Source organism: Daktulosphaira vitifoliae, unplaced genomic scaffold (genome assembly GCF_025091365.1).
Source record: "Daktulosphaira vitifoliae isolate Bord-2020 unplaced genomic scaffold, ASM2509136v1 Scaffold_3, whole genome shotgun sequence".
Lineage (NCBI taxonomy): Eukaryota > Metazoa > Arthropoda > Insecta > Hemiptera > Phylloxeridae > Daktulosphaira > Daktulosphaira vitifoliae.
In genome coordinates this window covers 23,878,255-23,884,668 of record NW_026099574.1, presented here as the reverse complement: position 1 = coordinate 23,884,668, position 6,414 = coordinate 23,878,255, and positions in this window count along the sequence as shown.

The window sequence follows — 6,414 nt, the reverse complement described above, 5'->3', positions numbered from 1 at the left end:
TTATGGAAGTTAAATTTATTTTAAATGTTTATTTAGCTATATGTTATATGATTAAGAATGAAATATTTTAGAGACATCTACTTGATCCAAATGGATAAACATAACAATGTAACAAAAGTCGGAATAGAGCGCATATATTCCAAAAATAATGTTGACACTTAACTTAAAGCTTTCCCGTGTAACATGAAATTGTAAGAGCTTTTTTTAGAATAACAATATTGTTGTATCAATCATTTATGTGTAGTAAGGTAAAGAGAAGAAGGGTTTTATAAAAAAAATATAGTACATACATTATATGTCAAATCGTACCTAAAATAGTAAATTTTACTTCTGTATCCACGTTTGAACTTGAAAATTGAATAAAACATAGTTATTCTTATGTAATTAATTAAAAATATGAAGTGTAAATTTAAATAAAAGTTAATATTAAGTTTATTGTACTATTGAATATGGTGTTAATTTTAATAAAATTGTCTTAAAAACGATAAAAAATTTACTTTTTAAATAGGTTTTTAAGAATGTGTTTTAAAGTTAATTTATAGTTTAAACATTTTACCTATTAAAAGAACATATTTAAGTTTATGAATTTAACTTATTTAAAATAAATTTAAACGGTATTAAATTTTCAAAAGTTATACCTTGTTAAGTAATATTTATAGTACCTAAAAAACAAACATTACTAGTGATTTTAATAATCCGTATTTTATTTTATTATCTTAATATTACAATGCTGTGTAAAATGTTTACTTACCATACTGCTAGCACGAGGTTTTTAAATAAAATTATGTTCAAGCATTTATTTAAGTATATATATTAATATTTAAGTATATAAATTTTAAATGTTCGCAAAAAAAAAAATTGTTGTGAATTACTTGATAATTATAAAATCATTGGTAAAATTATGGAGTATAGGTAAAAACTTCCTCATGAATCAACGAAATTATAATAAAACTAATATCTTGTTATTTATTTAAGAAAACGATCGCTTCATTAAAATGATTTAAACATCTATATTAAACAAATATTTGCTTTCTTTTAATTGTTGTTCATTATAGTACAACTGAATCAGTAGTTCTGTTTGTTTATTTACAATAATTATTTCATTTATCCAAGGCTAAGTACTTGCAAATTACGTATACTTATTTACCGTACATAAATGAGATTACTTTCTTTAAAGTAAGCACCATTTCAAATGTTGTTATAATCAACTTCCGATGGTAATAATTACTGACATATTCTGTTAACGTTAACTTTTTAAATTTTAACGTGTTCTAGGAAATATATTCAATAATAATCTAATTAAAATGTTACTTATTGATTATTCAGTTATAGATTTTGCACTCCGGTAATTATTAACGCGGTCACAATTTAATTATTATTTATACGAGGGATAAGCGAAAAATTATTTTTATAGATTGGTTAACTTATAGTAACAGCGTGAGGCACTAGGGTGGCCCTCAAAAATCGAATGTCTTTTTTTTTTTACGCTACCAATTAATTTTTTTTTAATGGTCAAAAAAATGAGCTGTGCAAAATTTGGGACCGATCCGTTAAGGCTAACCCATGCTCCCGGGCCTATTAAGTTGAGTCGAAGAGTCAAATTTAATAGAAATAACTGATTTATGTTTCGTAACTTTTTTTTCTCTTAACTTAGAATTATAAAAGTAAAACTCAAGTAAAGGAAATTTTACAAGAAATTCAAAAATAATAACTTCAATGTTGTTTTCTCAATAAATAGCCCACAAAAACACTACATACAGTAAAAAACATGTAAAAGTCTTAAAATACGTTATAACTGATTTTGTTGATTTTTAATTATTTATTTTCATTTTATTTTTTGGAAAACGCATATTCGTTTAAAAAAAGATTCTAGAAGTTTAATTTTTTATGCCAAGTACGATAATTATATTAGATTTATTATTTTATGGACAGTTAATTAATGATTAATTACAAATTTAACAAAATTGATTGTATTATTACATTTTGTCTTATCAATATATCAATTTTGGTTTACTGAATTACTTTAAGATAGTATCAATTATATTATTATTAAAGATAAGTATATTTGAGTTATTTTCGACAACTGACATAATTTGTGTCGTATAAATGCAGCAGACAATTTGTGAACACGTTAAATATATTTTACCTGTTTATTATTATATATTAAATGATACGTTTTAATCACAAATGTACAATACTTTTAGCGTCTTTAAAGTATTACGAACTAATATTTATCTTATTGGTAATTATTCCCACGAAATAACTGGTAGTAAGTTACCATCAAATTTACAACTATTTAATCTGAACACTGATTTTTTGAAAATTGATCCATCATTTTGGAGTGCGAACAACAGTTACATAAATGCTTTAAATACTATAAGTAAATTACGAGTCATTAATGATACAGCCTAACGTGGCATTAAATTAATCTAAGATTACATTAAATATAAACTACAAATGAACAGAAACAATACGTTTTACAAATAGTAAGTAATTATCGGAAAAAATTTCCTAATTGTAAAAAAGTACATTATCAATAAATATATTATAATAATATAATTTAATTATTGTTAAAATATTTTTTTTAAAGTTATAATTATTTAAAAAAAAATAAATTAAAAATTGTTAATAACAATTAAATTAAACTGTTAAATTTGTAAATAATCATTAATTAACTGTCCATAAAATAATAAATCTAATATAATTATCGTACTTGGCATAAAAAATTAAACTTCTAGAATCTTTTTTTAAACGAATATGCGTTTTCCAAAAAATAAAATGAAAATAAATAATTAAAAATCAACAAAATCAGTTATAACGTATTTTAAGACTTTCACGTGTTTTTTACTGTATGTAGTGTTTTTGTGGGCTATTTATTGAGAAAACAACATTGAAGTTATTATTTTTGAATTTCTTGTAAAATTTCCTTTACTTGAGTTTTACTTTTATAATTGTAAGTTAAGAGAAAAAAAAGTTACGAGACATAAATCAGTTATTTCTATTAAATTTGACTCTTCGACTCAACTTAATAGGCCCGGGGGCACGGGTTAACCTTAACGGATCGGTCCCAAATTTTGCACAGCTCATTTTTTTGACCATTAAAAAAAAATTAAGGGGTAGCGTAAAAAAAAAAGGACATTCGATTTTTGAGGGCCACCCTAGTGAGGCACGCAATTCATAAATGGCGAATATAAAAAATTACACATCTCTTTTTTAACATGGACATTATGTTGAATATAAAAACATAAAAAGTGTGTCAAGAGTCTTATAGATTGTAACCATATACATAATTGAGAATGTTTCCTATTTTTTGCACTTGTAGTTTTATGAAACTCCCTATGAAAAGTTTAAAAGTTGTTGTAACTCCTTGAATGTAAAATCAAGGTGTAATTTTTACCAGTCCATAAAAACTACGGGAATAATATTTGTAACAGTGTAGACAACACAAATGTATAATTTATAAAGAAGAAAAGATATGCTGAGAGTTTTTATTATTCTCTGTATTTAATATGTTAAAACACCGCTTCATTAATATTACACGTGTAACACTGGGGAAAAAGAAATCTATAGACTTGTAAAAGTAAAAGAAAAATAGTCTGTAGATTATCACAATGTAAATTGAATAAAAAGTGATGATGAGAGGGTGCTAACGAACGGTGATGATATGAAAAAAGGTGGAAGGAGTATTTTAAAAAATTATTGAATATAGATTATCAAAGAGAAACATTAGAGGATATCTCGTGGAATGAGAGACTGGTAGATTTAATTAGTGAGATAGAGGTATGGGGGATTGTGGTATCAATAAAAAAGAATAAAGCAGTAGGACCAGACGAAGTGCCAGTAGATGTGTGGAAATTATTAAACGGTGTAGGCATAGGGTGGTTAAAGGATCTTTTTAATAAAATTATTTTAGAAGGAAAAGTGTCAAAATAATTGAGGAATATTGTGGTGCCGATATTTAAAGGCAAAGAAAATATAAAAGAGTGTAGAAAATTATAGAGGCATAAATTTTATGAGTCATAGTGTGAAAATTTGGGAAAATGTATTAGACAAAAGAATAAGAGGAGAAACATAAAGAACAAATAACCAGTTTGGATTTTTACCCGCCAAAAAACATCCAGATAGGATGTTATTGAATGCGATATGAGGACGGCTGATTTGTGCGTAGATAATGTGGGTGATCGTGTCAAGTGAAAGTTTAGGATAAGAGTAGCCGACCCCAAGTAGTTGGGATAAGGGCGAGGAAACACAGGAAGAATATGTTTCACAAAAATATACGAATGTTAGGGGAGTATTGGTTTATTAGAATGATATGTATAGATAAAAAATCACTTACAAGTTCAACACAAAATTATAATGGTGCAATTATATTTTTGAGGACTTTTAAACATTGTTTGTTACAGGAAAATTGCCTTGTTACTTCTATACTGAATATGTAGGACGTTAAGAATATAAGTTATTAACTCTTTTGAAAAACTAGTTTTTGGCATTCTTTGTTTCATAGAAATCCTATTATGAACTAAATTAATGGACCACTCAAGTCGTCAAAATGTCATTATTTAAAAAATAAGTACTTATTATTCATAAAAAAACATAATTTTTTTTATTAATAATCGAGCCTTAGAGTTAAAAATCATAACTTATGAATTATATCGATACAATAATTTATAATAAAACACTATTTTCAATACAAAATTCCCAAAATTTAATTTTTGTGACTTATTTTTAGTAATTAATTGGTTTAGTTAGATCATAGTGGCTTATTGACTATTATGCTATATAGGCCACTTGTATATTTTTTTGTGGGAGGTTTGACTATAACGATATGACACGGTCGGCGTATTACCATCGCACTGATTTAGAAATTACCCGGGTCAAGATATTAATACACCGACCATGTTATACTACCCTAAATCATTCACTAAAAAAAGACCCTAAACGTCTTAAGACTAACTGCGGTGTTGACATAAATACAGGTAAACGGCCGTCGACCAGTAATCAGTTTATGATAACGTTGCTTGCGATCGTGTATCATTCATGTAATGCTATCATACTAAATTAAAAATAAAAACTGTTGTTTTAATTTTGTTGTTGTTCTCTAAATTGAGTCAAACTTTTATTCAATTCGTTTTCGTTGCATACTGCTACCACGACAGATTTAAATTAATAATGTAGATATAGTTTTCATTTTCATACTTTTTTTTAGCTTAAATGATGAATAACGGTATCATATATTTAAAAAAATATGCAATTCAGTTAAATATATTCAGTAATATAGATAAGAGTGTAAGTGTAAAGTTAGTTTTGATAGCAGGCGAATTCGTGAATATGAAAACTTTTAAACGATGTCTCAATAATAGTTGCAGTAATAATAATAGTATTATTATTATTACTATTACGGTGATAGCTGTGCATAAAACTGTAAGAAAGAGGATCCATAAAAAACGGTAATATGCTTGTGCACGAAAAATCTGTGATAAAACATTTTCGTCGGCGTTGAAATAATAAATAGATCAGCTATGTACGACGGGCATGGCGACGATAAAGTTAAAGCGCATCCTTATAACGATGATATACGACACAGCACCGTAGACGATTTCCATAAGCCTACAGCATAACGACCTTTGAAAGTTTATAATACTATAACGTAGTGTGGCATCTATATGCATTGCACTACTATTAATCGAGCTCATTGATTTATTTTATTGTGAGCATTAACCATTACCATCGATATTTCATGATTAATGAACGCTAAAGTTGTAAAATAAATCACTTATCAAATAAAGGGATTTTTATTTGTGAATTTTATGTTAATATTGAACTGTGTGTATTAATACAAGTTATCATTGTAATACCTAATAATATCATTAGGTTATAAAAAAAAAAAATGTAAAATAATGACGAGTTTTTTTTAATATTGTTCGTATACAGTTTTTCTTTTATTATCCACATAACTGAACGAGGTAAACTTAGTCACAGGATAACTACCAAGACTTATAGATATACAAATGCATAAATTTGAATCTAACAAACCACACGATTCAGTTAACCTTTTATCCATTCAAAGTTTTATTAGTGTAATCGTATCAAAACTTTAACTAGAAAATAACGTGAGTTTATTGTAAAATCAAAATATTTAAAAAACTCATTTCATTTATATTATTTGACAGCTTAGTTAACTGGTATAATTTCTATATTACATGAACAGTCACATTTAAATATAACAAAATATGTAATATTATAAAGGCAAAAAAAGTTTTACATCTGCGTGTTATAATATTAAGCAAAGTATAAAAATTTGTCCTATAAGAGGTAATATTCTCTTTATTTTAAATTAAATTAGAATTATAATACTTTATGTTTACATTTGCATTAAATTCAAAAGAAACACTATTTATATTAATTTCACCGTTG